The 14,833-nt window shown below is 37.3% G+C and overlaps 1 protein-coding gene across 3 annotated transcripts in view; it reads right to left on the bottom strand.

Annotated features, from left to right (window-relative positions):
- The window catches only part of RNGTT (RNA guanylyltransferase and 5'-phosphatase), a 187,828-nt gene that overhangs the window by 137,177 nt on the left and 35,818 nt on the right, over nucleotides 1–14,833 (bottom strand). The gene's annotated exons all lie outside the window — the stretch shown is intronic.

The following is a 14,833-nucleotide window of genomic DNA, read 5'->3' as shown; positions in this document are numbered from 1 at the left end:
AAAAATCCTTACGTTATGACGGCACTTGGCAGCCCAAGTCAAGAATTTAAGACCTCTTTGTGCTAAACCCACAGAAGATTGTTCTAATCTTATACAGTTTACGTTCCGTATACAATGAAAAACAGTGAACTGAAAGTCCAAGATGACAGGAGTTTCATCATCCACACCAAAATACTTTGAAACAGAGAAGGCATATTTTGAAGTCTCCTTTCAGCAAAGAACTTTGCATACACGTAGAAGTCCTCAAATACACTAACTGTGCTGTGAAGGGTAGAAACATTACTTTCCATTATTCAACTAATTCTCCTTGGAAGACCTGGTTCTGAAGAAATAACGAGTTATCAGTAGTTCTTTCTATAATTCACCATTGCTCTTACAAGTAATGCCCACAGGATTTCTGCTGTCAAAACAAAGCAGCAAGCATCCCCCGGAAACCCTTCAGGTGCTTGGTCTACACAGGCAGCTCAGCCGTTGCCAGCACAGATCCCACCTCTAGAAATCAGTAAATCTGATTACAGGAACACAGATTCATCCATGCAGCTTAAATACATACTTTCTTCCAGTGTTATGACTACAATCATAACACACTATAGATCAGCTTAACCAATATTTCGCCACAGTACTTCGAGATGTTGTGTGTGCGTTGCACAAAAATAAATGTGACGTGTAGGAGCAGAAAAACTAAAGTCGTTGCGAGAGATGGGAGTAGATTAAATTAATGTAACTTCAAGAGAACCAAAAGCTGTACAAGATGCTCTATGAAAAAAATAATTCAATATATACCTTTTAACTAGATGACTTGATGCCAGTTCTTTAGAAGCAAGAATAACTGACAGACATGATTAGTTCTTCAAACCATGTAAATTTACTCAAAACTAATTATAAAGAGCAGGTTGTTTTTCTCAAAAATTAAAGAAACCATGGGTAGGGAGGAAGAGGTATGTAAATAAGGGTAAAAAATTATGTACACTATTTTTAATTTAAGTAAGCTTAACTGCCCATCTCCACCACACTTACATATTCTTCACTCTCTTCAGCACATGCTTTCATTGTAATTTGCCTCAATGAGAAGTTAGCTTCGGAAGCAAGTTCTAATACTTCAAAAGATTCGGCACTTACAAAAGCAATAGTTGTCATCATTACAAATGTGATGCAGTACAAGGTCTTAGGACTGCTTTTAAAAAAAACAGTTAAAAGGTTCATTTTCAGCCATCTATAACATCTACAGGTTCAGAGGACATACAGAAGGTTTCACAGAAATGTTAGTCGAACATCAAAAGAAATATTAACAGCACCACTTTCTCTAGGTCTTTCACTCAAAATCTATGGAGATTTACTTAAAACTGGGATAGCTCCCCAATTACTGTTGAGATTCCTGCTCTTTCAAACCACGACACTAACATTACATCTCCTCTCTCATAATCTCTTTTTCAATTGTTTCATTTTTAGGTGTTTATATCACATTCTAAACAGCAGGAAAAATACAGGGCTTAAGGATTGCACACAAAGGATTTCCAATCAAAGACCACAAGAAATCACAATTATACCTTACTTTAGAGAGCAAGTGAGAAAGCATGCACTTTGAAGACAAAAAAAATTGGTCTCATGACAATAAATGAGCCTAATGTAGACCGTTTGTATGGATCTCATGATAATTTAGTTGCACTTACCAGCTACAGAAGACCTGCTGTGCAGGAGCAAGGCATTAGGCTGACTCAGATATGTGAGTTTTGAAAAGTTTTGGTTTGTTGGTTTTTTTTTTCCCTCCTTTCAATGCTAGAAGACTGAAAACATTCCCCCCAGTTTAATAAATTAATTTACAGGTTTAATATATTCAGTCATAGCAAGGAAACAGGCATACACAGCACATTAATGTTTTACTTACTGCAAACTAGAGCTGAAAACAAATTAAGGAAACAGAAGAAATTTATTGCATTACCTAATCCATCACCTTGACACAGAAAATCTCCAAATTACAAACATCCATGCTGAAGTCTATCTTTGAACTGTTTCCCACAACTGGCTTTGGAAACACCTTGTTTCAAACGTATCTCACAATATTCATCTATCTTCTCTCTGTGAATTTCTCTTTAGTGAGAAGAGCTAAGCACATTCTCCTTGTTTTAGAGCACAGGCTATATAAACTATATGAACTTGTACTCTCTCTGTATAGCAGATTGTATCTAAATTATCATCACATTCACTTTAATTATCAAAGCTTTCTCAAAACAGGAAAACACCAGTTATTTCAGAGTTATTTTAAATCAGCTTGTAGTTTTAGAGGGAAAGCTGTGCCACACATTCCTTTGCACAATTATACATTAAAAGTTCAGATAATCATATTATTATTATATTGTTTATCTCAACCCAAAAAAAGGGACAAAGCTATCCCTGAATTCCTAATCCACAAGTAAGAGAAAAGCTCGATATAGTGAAGAGCACGTCTCCAAAACCTTAAAGGCCTTAAAATTTTAGAAATCAAACTTTATTAAAATCAACCCACCAGCTAGCAAATGCATAAAACTTAGCTCAAAAGCTCAAGCTAGGAATATCTTATATATCTTAATGGTTACAACCAGTAAGTATTAATCTTAACTTGGAAAATAATCAGCACAAGCAAAAAAAAAATTTAGATCACCATTTCTTGTTTTTCCATTTTAGCACTGACAGGAAAAACTACAGTTGGACTACCTGTAAACATCAGTTATAAAAAAGTAACACATACCAATGGCCACCAAACACCCAGGATCACACACTTAACCCATCAAATACCCAGGATCACACACTTAACAGTACCATTTTTTGTTTCTAAGAAAAAAAATCATTTTGCTCCTAAACTATATAACCAGCCAGCAAGTTAACTCAAGCAACTTACTTTTGCCTGGCATTCCATTTATAGCAGGATATTGTGCAAACATTTTTCATAGTTGGACCTTGTTAAGTGAAGTGAAAGATTTGAGGAATCTTTCATGTCCCTGGATCCACTTTGTGGAGAAACTCCTCCTAAAGACAACTAAAATTAATTGCACATCCCAAAGCTAATGATATCCGCTACCAAACTGGAAAGTTCTGTGCAACAATTTCAAGCTTTTAAACAGTACTAGCACACAGAGAGGGTATGTGTGGCTGGGTATTTCCACCCCAAAAAAATATTGTTTTAAACTTGATTTTAGTTCTACCTCAGTGCTAAGAATAAATCCCAGTCCTTAAGAGACTCACTAAAAGACTTCAGTAATTTAGAGCAGGATTTTATGGATCATCTGCTCTCCTGTTGTGCAACACACATGAAAAAGAGCAGCAAGGCTGCCAAGAGAAAAGGTAGGTTTAAAATATATTTATGCTTTCAGGAACTTACTATATTTCAGGCAACGTACGGTAATGCTAACAGCAATTAACCAAAAGCAAGGCCAAAATTAGAATTCACATTTGCAACAAAACGTCACATTTCTCTGATTAAAACTAAGCCATGAAATCATCCATTTAAGTCTCTCTTGTGCCTCAAATCCATCTGTTTTGATTACGAGCTCACATGACAACAGAAGTGACCTATTCCACTGCCTAAAAGCTGTAGAGGATTCAGCGGCTGGGATGGCAGCTGGTTTCTTTATGAAGGGCTGTTATCCTATTGCAAAGCTAGTCTAAGGAGTCTGGCTCTTCAAGATGCATTATACACACCCAGAATATTTTTGTACAGTATAAAAACAACTTTAATCCACATAATAATCTTGCAGGTGTCAAATACAGGAATATTTTTCAGCAAATCAGCTACAAATACTTGCTTCTTCCTATATTTGGTACCCTTACCCACAGGTAATTTAGCCTATAAAAGTCAGTATCTTTATTCAACTAACAATAACCAAAACTAAGTTAAATAATTCCTTAGGCCTTCCATTAAAACTTATAAGAAGTTTTTAAGACTGCCTAAAGAGTTTTGTTTCTTTGAGTTTAAAAGTTAGGTATTTCAAATATCCAGAGAAGAAATTCAGTGTCACTGTGATTACAGAAAGCATGACTTGAGAAAAGCGTGGACAAACTAACTTGATGTAAATAAAATACATATTCTATACATAAAAACTCTGAATCTGTTCCAAACAACAATTCATCAAAATGTTAATCATTAACAACATTAGATAGAAGAAATCTGGTCAAGGATGGACTGACAACTCACAACTCTTTTATGAGTAGCTGATAGCTGAAAATGTACAAAAAGCAAATGAGCTACACAACCACACCAAGGTTTTGGTCAAATTGAATTTATTAATTAATCAGATTTTTTTCTATTTTTCTTTTCCAAGTGAAAAGGTGCAAGTTCACATGTTTAACGTCAGGCTTCAAATTTTCTCCACACACTTCAAGCTTTCTTGTAGAAATCTTGTAGACTGCTGGTCAGTACATTTCTGAACATTACCTGGATGTGTCCTGACAGCTGATGTTTAAAGAAGTGAATTAAGGTATCGGCATCACCAGCACTCACACCAGAATGCAGAGAAAGCCTCTTGGCAGCACCACATTGGCAAAGAAAGAATAACGTCCATTTCTCAAATACGTTCAATAGGAACTAACATGGCATACAGGAACTTAACTGCCATGTATTGTATTGCGTATTGTGAACACTACTTACTATTACAGTTGTACGTTTATTACTAATTATCTCCATTGTGTGAGCACCCAAAAAGTTCCAATTAGGAAGGAGGCCCTATTGTATTAGATTCCCTGCAAGTACACAAGATGACACGGTCCTGTATCAGACAGCTCAGTATGAATTTAAAACAAGGCAAGTGAATAAAAGAGCAAGACTGGAGCAACAATAGAAGAGTAAAGACAGAACTGGTCATTTACCTTTAGTAACTATACATAAAACTGGAGAATCGTGTTTGAATGACAAACATCACCTCTCCAAACTGCCAATCTACCCACTACAAACCAACCAATTCTCATTGCAGCAAAAGTTCTGACAAGTGAGTTAAAGAAAAAAGGGTCACAGTGTCCACACAGATTAATCTCACCAGCAGATAAAATATCTGCATTCATAGAAATCATAAAATCTAAAGTTTCATTAAAACCTTTTTTTCCACTCATTTCTGGTCCTGAGGCAAGGTTCATTACTAATTCTAATCAGACCTTAGTAGTAACAAGATGATTCAAGAAAACGGGATGAAAATTTCATAGGAAAAAATTACATCTCTTGGCATTAGACAGGCAGATCTCCAAAGCACTTACTAGCGTATAACAACTTTAATCTTTAAACTTTAAAGAATGTCAACCACCAAACATCATCTTGAAAAGTTCTCTTCAGAAATCAATTACTTCTAGCACGTCCAAGTAAAGGCAATTGTTTCAAAGGCCCAGGTTTGCCTTCACATATCCTCTCCATGCAGTCCACATCAGTTGGGCATAAAATACGTTAGAAGAACGATTTTATTAAAATTCCATTTTTAGTTTTTGTTGTGGTGGTGGTTTTTACACAGTCCCATGGCTGACTCAAGCTATACTGAAAGTAAGTTAAAAACTCACTTTTCTACTTCATATGGATGTTTAGTATTTTTCACCATTAAATTGTGAAGTACCCTTTGGGAAAATTTTATTTGAGCCAAAATACGGCAAATTACTTAGTTTCCCCTCGATCTACAGTCAGGAACAAGAGCAGAACCACATCTCCAAACCCAATACTGCATTCACCAGAGCGTGCTGCCTCATTCCTCTTTCCCAGCCGATTAGCACCGACAAAGCTGGCTTTGAAAGTACTCAGCACAGTACCTAACATTCAGCATAGCATTTGCCTGTATATATTTATGGTGAAATCGGTTTCCTAGACGTTCAAAGGAGTTTTGCAACTGACATAATCTTACCGTACGCCCTACCTATGTTCAAATTCTTTCTCCCAGCCAAAATCCCAGCAACTACTCTATCGCTAAGGCAATATATGTTAATTTTGTACTACTCCGAAGGAGTTTTGAAACCTTACGAACATTAAAACATATAGCACAGCTTTCTCAAAATTTGAGACCTCTTCTTCTAACACAAAAAGAATTTTCTGAAAAAAAAAAACATGCTACATATAGCAAGTGGATTAGTAATAATTTTTAAAGGAGGCTTAAAAACGCAGCTCATACAGGAGCTTTTTTGTCCCACAGTATTTCTTTAGATGGGCTGTAGCACTGTTTATTAATTATTTTGACAGGGCATTGATGTTTTTTTTTCCCCCTTAGTAAATATGCTTGTGTCTATACTGCACATTAAAGAAGGTAAAGCTTAAGGAATTCCATCGTCAACTCTTAAGTGCAAAAGCACGACAGTTCTTCATTCCCATGGGATTTCATTACACAGGCTAAAATTCAGCTTTGTAAAAGCTTTGCCCTCCCACACAAATAAGCCTTACCCAACTCAGAATGGCAATTAGTATTGCTAACGTGTTTGCTGACGCACAGGCAACAACAAAATGCTGTTTTATATATCATTTTTAATTTCTTAATTTCCTTTTATGACTGGCAACACTTCAAAATCATGAGTGTGCTGCCACTCCTTAGATACATCACCTAGGATGAGGCCAAGCCATTCAAGCACTTTACTTAGGATCCTGCCACTCCTTTCTGACAAGACAGCATCAACCTCTGGCTAGACACATCAAATGCTGTAGAGAGCACCAGGAGAATGAAAACAAATCAGTGCCCTTTATCCACCGACACTAGGAGATTGTCTATCTGTGTCACTAAGCTGTTTCAGTTCCACGTCCTGGCCTCAATCCAGATTGTGCTGGGTCCAGAGTAACAGTCTAAATTAGATGAGTTTGTAGTTGGCCTGTGGCAGATGGAGCAATACACCCTAAAGCCCCAAGAAACGGGGAAGGCTCAGCTTGCTTTCTTCTTACATTAATTGCTTCTGGCAATGGGCACCGCTTCTGACTGGCTCCTGAAGGATGACAAAACCTGGACACAGGGACACTAACACAGGAAGTTATGTGAAGATTCAGAATATTATTTTCATTGTGCAAACAAAAGGAAAACAGTAACTTTCTAATCAGCACGCTAGCAGCTATGTCACAAATACCATTTTCAAGTTCATACGCGCATTTTCATTTGCGCAAGCAAATAGTGTATCTGACAGCATGAAGCAGCTACACGTAAGCAGCTGTGGGATTATGTACCTGACTTGATAATCCAAATTCTGAAGGAAAAATCTGAAGGGAGAGAAAACTATACGTAGGCCCCCTGGGAGTTAGACTGCTCTGAAAATACCAACGCTTTCTATTTCTCTCACATACTTCTAGGTTAAATTCTACTATCAACTGTTTGCGTAATATTTTAACCAAAAAATAAGTAGATTCTGACTGACAGTAACTTCCAATTAACAGCCTCCAGCTCCAGTATTTTGTATTCATGACCTTGCATTTTCTGCAACTAAATATCCTTCCACTTTATTATTTTGCTCCTCAGTGTCTTCAGTGACTTGCCTCTCTTATTTGTTTGTCAAAACATACTTGTTTTCTGTTTCAAAATTCTTATGAACATAAAACTGGGCCCAACACCTGATATTAGGACCTCCGCTTGTGGCTTTCCATACACTTTCTTCCAAAACCACCCACTGCCATTTTCTTTCAATCCATTCTTTACCTGCCTTGCTATTCAAGCATACTTCATTAGATCCAGTCTCTGTAATAAATCAAAATTTTGCCAAGGTTCACAGGCATGAGATCTGACACTATTCCTTCCTTTAAAAAAATAATTAAAAAAACTCCTTTACACGGCATATAAACAGCAACTGAAATGGATGCACTCAGAAGAAATGAAACTCATCTCTACTGGAAACTGAATTCCCCACTCCTCCTGACCCCTTTAATTAGTTCCCTCAGTTTATCCAAATCTGTCAACCTAGAAAGAAACATTACTGATCTACTGTTACCTTTCATTGCATCCACAATGCTTTAAATTTAAAGCAAAGCCTTTTCATCAATGAACCAAGCTTATCTTCTACAATTAAGATTTTATTTATTTTTTCATTTCCTCAATATTAAAATACTGCCTTATATACTGCTACTTAGTAAATAAGTTCATCTCCTATTACAATCAGAAGCACCTCAATTTGTAGTCAAATTCTCCACCAACTAATCCCTGGAAAGAAAAGGTGGAATTCAGCTTCTGATTAAGTTTCAGATTTGTAAGGTGTCTACTTCAGGGTGAAATTAATAGCTCCCTAGGCTTCAATAATTGTGTTGCCTAAATTCTTACTACATCAGTGGAGATCTAGACACACAATTTGCATTAGATATTAAAGCGTGCTCACATGACAATTCTAGTTAAGCTGAGTATCTGCAGCAGATTCAGCAGTAACCCAGAAGTTTATCTTAACAATCCTGTAGTGATTTTTTTAAAAACACAAATTCCATACTATTTTTCTATCCTTCAGCTGTTATGAAAACAAAGTTAACCCTCAAAATTTATTTTGCATCTTTCCAAAATAATGCTTTCTAATACTCACGATAGTCGAGAAAATTATCCTAGCTTATCTGCTATACCAATATGTAATTTCATGAGAATTTTGAAGTTTCCCAACGTTCAGCTTTATGTTCTGAATCACACATTCAAGCTATTCCATCTTACCACCCTGACTTGATGCTATTATGGGAAAACAAAAAAATCTCATCTTATTGATCACCTCATATTACAGTGAAAGTGCTATGCCTATTTTTGCTTATCTGAGACCACAAACCTCTTAAAGTTGGTATTCCCCTGAATATATACACTTGATGCAAGTTACCACTATAGAATAACAGATATCCAATAGCTTATACAAGTTATTGTTCTTCATAACCTATACTACTTGTTGGTCCCCTCCACTGTTACCTCACTCAACACCATTTTCTTTTTCTCCTCATGCCTACCACCGCTCTCCTTTCAACTCTGAATGCAAGTTTTCCTTTTCGTTTGCTTCCCTTGACAACTCAGGGTCCAGAGGAGATGTGTTGTGACCATTAAGACATCATAAAAAGTGAAGCAGTCAATCTGCAGATTACACCACTTAATACAGAATGCCCCAAACTACAATAACAATGCAGGTTTCAATACCCAGAAGGTACGGAGACACAGGCAGGAAGAGATAGGTAAGACCACACACTCCCCCTTACAAGCTTTTGAATTAACCCTGCTGGCTGAGAAAGCCGATACAGCAGCCACATTTTAGAGGTCAGTAAGACCACAGGAACACTCCTGCAGTCAAAAAACAGCAAACAAATCATTAGGTCACACAACTAAGAGCACAGTGCATAACACAGAAATAATGTTGCATCGTTACACAATTTACTAGCATCCCCTCACCTGGAGTAATATGTGCACCAGCATTAATAAGGAAACAGTTTTTGAATAAAGGGGGAGCTAATGGTAATACTCTGGAGCACAGGAAAATGCAGAAGCGTGGAAGCTGGTATTTTTTCTCCTAATAAAATATCGTAACTTAAACTGAGTTCAAACTTCAGTTTTTCCTGTTTTATAAATCAAGGATAAAAATGCCTTTAATTAATTTAACAGATGGCAAATTAAAAACCAATGCAGAACTATATTTTCTATCTGAAGTATTATTAGATTGTGAAACTCTGCAACAGCGCTGTTAAAACCAAGAATTTAGCAAGGTCAAAAGAAGACTATCCCGTTACAGCATTTTTCTTGACAGCCTTCCAAGGTTTTAATTAAGTTAAAGACACAAAAAATCCACAGCACTATTTCTTAAAGGATATTAAACCTTATGGGTTAAATTTGAAGTTATCTTGTTATCATTATTTGACCTACTACAAAGGGTAAACTTATTCATAACTAATATATAATGAACTCTAAGAATACTTCAATAGGAAGTATCTGGTGTTGAAAACAAAAGAACTGTTAGCCGGTTAGAAAACGTGTGATCCAGTAACAGAACTTGTATACTAGCAGATTTATTTTAAAGAGTAGATTCTCTATGCCTCACCCAAACTTTAATGAAGGTAAGTGGTCAGGTACATATTAAAGTAAAGTACATCTCTACATTGGATGGAAGAACACTATTGGAAAACAATTGTGCAGCATAACATTCCGATTACTTTTCTAAAAAGTTGTCACTTGTTTGAATAATCTCGTAACATAAGCTTGACTGAACTAGTGAATTCTCTCAAAAGTAAATTCTATTACTTATTGCAAATATTCAGCTTAAAGCTTGACTGAATTTGTTTGACTGCATTCCTCCTCCACAAATTTTAGTCTGAAAATATCTTGTAGATTTAAAGGGAAATTCATGCCTGAAGCAAAGAACCCAAAAAATGTAACGCAGCAGCTATGCAGAGGTATTTAAAAACCAAACCAAACCTTAGTATCAAATGACAAATAATTACATTCCACCCTTCCCCAAACAAGAGAACCTTGTTTCTCATGGAAGTCCACTATGTAACAGCCAAGAAAAGCATATACAGCTTTGAAAAAGGAGGTTCCCTTAACTTTGATTTATGCCAGAATATATGCTGGGTCGATTCTGTCTACATCACAGGCACCAACCACAGAAGAGTACAACTGTCATTTGTGCTCACAGATTAGAAGACTAGCTCCAAGGGAAAATGCTGCCCTAGATATTTGTATAGGTACACTCTACAGACTCTACTATCATTCTTCCCTGAATAAACTTAATCCATTACACTTGATGAAATGTGCCCATAACGCTCCCAAGAGAACCAGCAGCACAGGACACGCTGTTCCACCCTCAAAAGTGGTCTATGAGGAAGAAAAATTAATAAATAAATCATTAATCACTGATATTCATGGCTTGAACATCAGGTACAAAAGGAGGCACACCATTTATCTCAATCTAATTAGAATATTCTAGGACTACAATTGAATACTCTAAGATTAGTATTCACAGCACAAGCTACATAATACGCATTTTAATACATTAACTCTTTATAAATAAACAAAAGAGCTTGCTTAAAAGACAATCTGTTCAAATATTCCAATAGTTTTATATGAATAATTAGTTAAGCAGTACTTTTCAAAGTGCTCAGAATTATGAGCATAAAAACTTGCTCCAAAACTGTGAAACATCAAGTCTAGTATTTCAAAAAATGAACTTTTAATGGCATGGTGTCATATTGGAAGCGCTCTTTAACCATCTAAGAAAGAGACACAGAAGCTACGGCTTCTATTTGTGGTTTCTCCTCAGAGTCGTGACTCTGTTTTAGGCACGTATAAATGAGACCACAACCTAGAGTAAGAACGCATTCTTTGGCCATTTGAGTCAATCTGGATCCAAACTGGGGATAATATGACCTGTCGTACCTATTATTTTTATACACTGATTCAATGATTTAAGTGATTCAATGATTTAAAAAGACTTCAGGAGGTAGAGAAGTAAAAAAATAAAAACAATGACACCCACACCAAATGAACCAAATGACACCCACACCACAGCAGTGTGCTTTCATGGCCAAGAGGGCCAGTGGGATCCTGGCGTGCATTAAAAGGAGCGTGGCCAGCAGGCCAAGGGAGGTGATCCTCCCCCTCTACTCTGCCCTGGTCAGGCCTCACCTGGAGTACTGTGTCCAGTTCTGGGCTCCCCGGTACAAAAAAAGACAGGGATCTTCTAGAAAGAGTCCAGCGGAGGGCCACAAAGATGATACGGGGCCTGGAGCATCTCCCCTGTGAGGAAAGGCTGAGAGACCTGGGTGTGTTCAGCCTGGAGAAAAGAAAACTGAGAGGGGATCTCATCAATGTGTATAAATACCTGAGGTGTGGGAGACAGAGGGATTTGGCCAACCTCTTTTCAGTGGTGTGTGGGGACAGGACAAGGGGCAACGGCCACAAGATGGAGCACAGGAAGTTCCGCACCAACATGCGAAAGAACTTCTTCACGGTGAGGGTGACGGAGCACTGGGACAGGCTGCCCAGGGAGGTTGTGGCGTCTCCTTCTCTGGAGATATTCAAGGCCCGTCTGGACGCCTACCTGGGCAGCCTGCTCTAAGGAACCTGCTTTGGCAGGGGGGTTGGACCCGATGATCTTTTGAGGTCCCTTCCAACCCCTTCAATTCTGTGAACCATTAAGATTTAAAAAAAAAAAAAAAAAAAAAACACAGCTATTTCGACCTAGCCCAACAGGTGTGAAACTGCTTGATCTGGTCTATAATACATATCACTATTTAAAATACTTTCTTGTGCAAACTTAAGAGTAACAATACTTATACGCAATAGTCCCAGATACCAGTCTAACACCTTATGACACTGCACTGCCTCACTTGATGTACTGCCTCTCTGTGAAGACAGACTCCTCCTGATTCCTAACCAATACAGTCAAACAGAACCGACATGTTATCTGCAACTCCCCTTAGAGTGGCTACTGAAATCTGACAAATCCTATTTTGCTGCAACACTGCCAGAAAGTCTCACTCGATGGGTAAAATGAGAGAAAAGACCAACACATTCTTCGACAACATGTCAACTGGTGGAGATCACAAAGGCAACCTTGTGCTAGATCTTCTTCACCTTAAACGACCTTGAGCTAGAATGTCTTTACCTTGACATACCGGACACACTAAATACGGATAAAGTGCCCTTAATCAGACCTCATCCAAGTCGTTTTTTGTTTTGTTTTTCCCCCACTCTCAAAATAAAAACTCAAGTAAGGATGCTATTTTCATCATTTTAACACTACAAAAAACAGGCTTATACCAGTCTTGCAATCCTAACAAAGATTATTGCTCAACAAGACTACAAGAGAATTATTAAGATGTATCAGCTACTACAAATCCACCTTTCTAGTCCCAAAACACATCTTACCTGCTCCCTACTCCCCATCTTCTTTTCCTCTCCTACCTAAGTACAGAAAATAAAACCATGAATTAGGCATCTGCTTTTTCAGAAAATTAAGAGGAATACCATTTACAATGCTGTAAATTCTACAGATTGTTCTTTCTATCAACCATTAGAAAGGCAGTTAATACCATTTTCTATTCTAAGAAAGCACAAATCAAGTAGGTGCAAACTTAAAAAAAGCCTCACTTTGTAATACAGAATCGTATATGTGATTTCTCTATACTCTTGGGGAAGCTTGACATTATGTTATCATTACACACTTAAAAGCTCAACTGCAGGTGCTCAACAACTGATTAGTACTGTAGTGCTCAAAAGCAATTTACAGCATTCAACCTTGTTTGGAGGGGGGAAAAAAGCTTTATTACAACTATTTTTTTATAGATTTCACAACTTCAGTTTTCCATCCAGAATATATGCAATCTCCATTTAAGTATATTCTTCAAAATAAACTCAGTGAAAGAAATCCCATGTGGATTCCAGACGCATCCTAAATCAAAGTTCTTCCAAATGTAAGAAGCAAAACTACAGAACTAGTTTAAAAATGAGCAAGTTAAAATTAACTAGATCTTTAAGAGAAAACAATTATAAAGGAGGAACACTAGGGGATATACCATAGTAAATAAATTATTTCCCTCCCAAAGACCTTAAAAATGTAGCATGCAACAAAACAGTGCAGAGTTAGGAATAAGGGAACAGCAAGTTAGGTTTCTGGTCCAAATCTCTTTAAATATGATTCCATTTTGACAAAGTTTCAATGGAGTAATAGAAAATCCCTTACCATTACTGCTTTGAGATATTCAATAAAAATAATAAGTGTCTGATCAGCAACTGTCCCCACCCACCCACACAATTTCTAACTAGCATTCAAGAGCCGAGGCTCTGCCCATTGCTGAGTTACATAAACACACATTATGAGTAGAGCTTATTTAACGTGGAATCAAACCACCTGAGTTAAGCCCACTTGTTCAGAAAAACTGTCACTCCTATAATAAATTCATTTGGACATGAAAAGTCTGTTTAATACAGATCCAAACCCAAGGCTCTCAACACTTCTGGCCTTCAAACTTTCAGACAATAAAAAAGTGTCCTAACAAAGGAAGGGATAGACAGCATTACCAATCAATGGTGCAAAACTGATAAATATCTGAAGTATATATATAATTTTTAAGATTATTGAGAACAGGAAGACAGGAAAAGAAAAGAAAAGAAGGTGTGGTTCAAAAATGCCCAGGTAATTCTAGTATGGTTTCTTCACCTCATCACATCATTAGGAGGCAAATGCTCCTTCCTGACCCCAAGACTGGAAACATGTACAACACTGAACACAGTCAAACAACAAAACATGCAAAATGCAACATAAAATAATTCTTTATTTGCTAGCCATCTAGGACCAGAAAGTAAGGCCCCCTTGAGAAAAGCCTTTTACTCATAAATGCTTTTCAGGGATGAACAGCCCTAAACCCTCCTCTTAGCAGCATTTCTGAAGCCATCTGGCAAATCTCAGCAGCCTACTTTTTCGTCTTCCTCCTGTAGATTGGGAAAAAATTAACTAACATTTGTGTAAAACTCCAATTCAGGCATTTTCCACTACTGGCCATAAACCTCCATACCCATAAGAATCTGTTCATGTCATTTGCACATGATCTGTAAACTAAACTATGTTTCCTCCGGAGATATTCAAAACCTGCCTGGATGCGATCCTATGCAACGAGGTCTAGGTAACCTTCTTGGCAGGAGGGTTGGACTAGGTGATCTCCAGAAGTGCCTTCCAACCTCAAACACTCTGTGATTCCTTCTCATTCCCAGAGTCTCCTTCAAGTTCAACTCCACCTTAATACCTTCTCTCCCATGACACAACCTTTCTGTTCTCCAGACTTGCTTGCATGACAAGCTGGTCTCTCATTCTTAATAAAGAGTTCTCAGCTGCATAATTTGTTTTTTATTTGGATTACTACTACTCTCTCATCTTCTCTGTCTTTCATTTGGGTTTTTACCTCAACATTCTCTTTGTCCTG

Source organism: Anser brachyrhynchus, assembly GCF_964034855.1.
Source record: "Anser brachyrhynchus genome assembly, chromosome: 3".
In the NCBI taxonomy this organism is placed as follows: domain Eukaryota; kingdom Metazoa; phylum Chordata; class Aves; order Anseriformes; family Anatidae; genus Anser; species Anser brachyrhynchus.
Note: the sequence above shows the minus strand (reverse complement) of the source record. Positions and strands in the feature narration are given on the sequence as shown.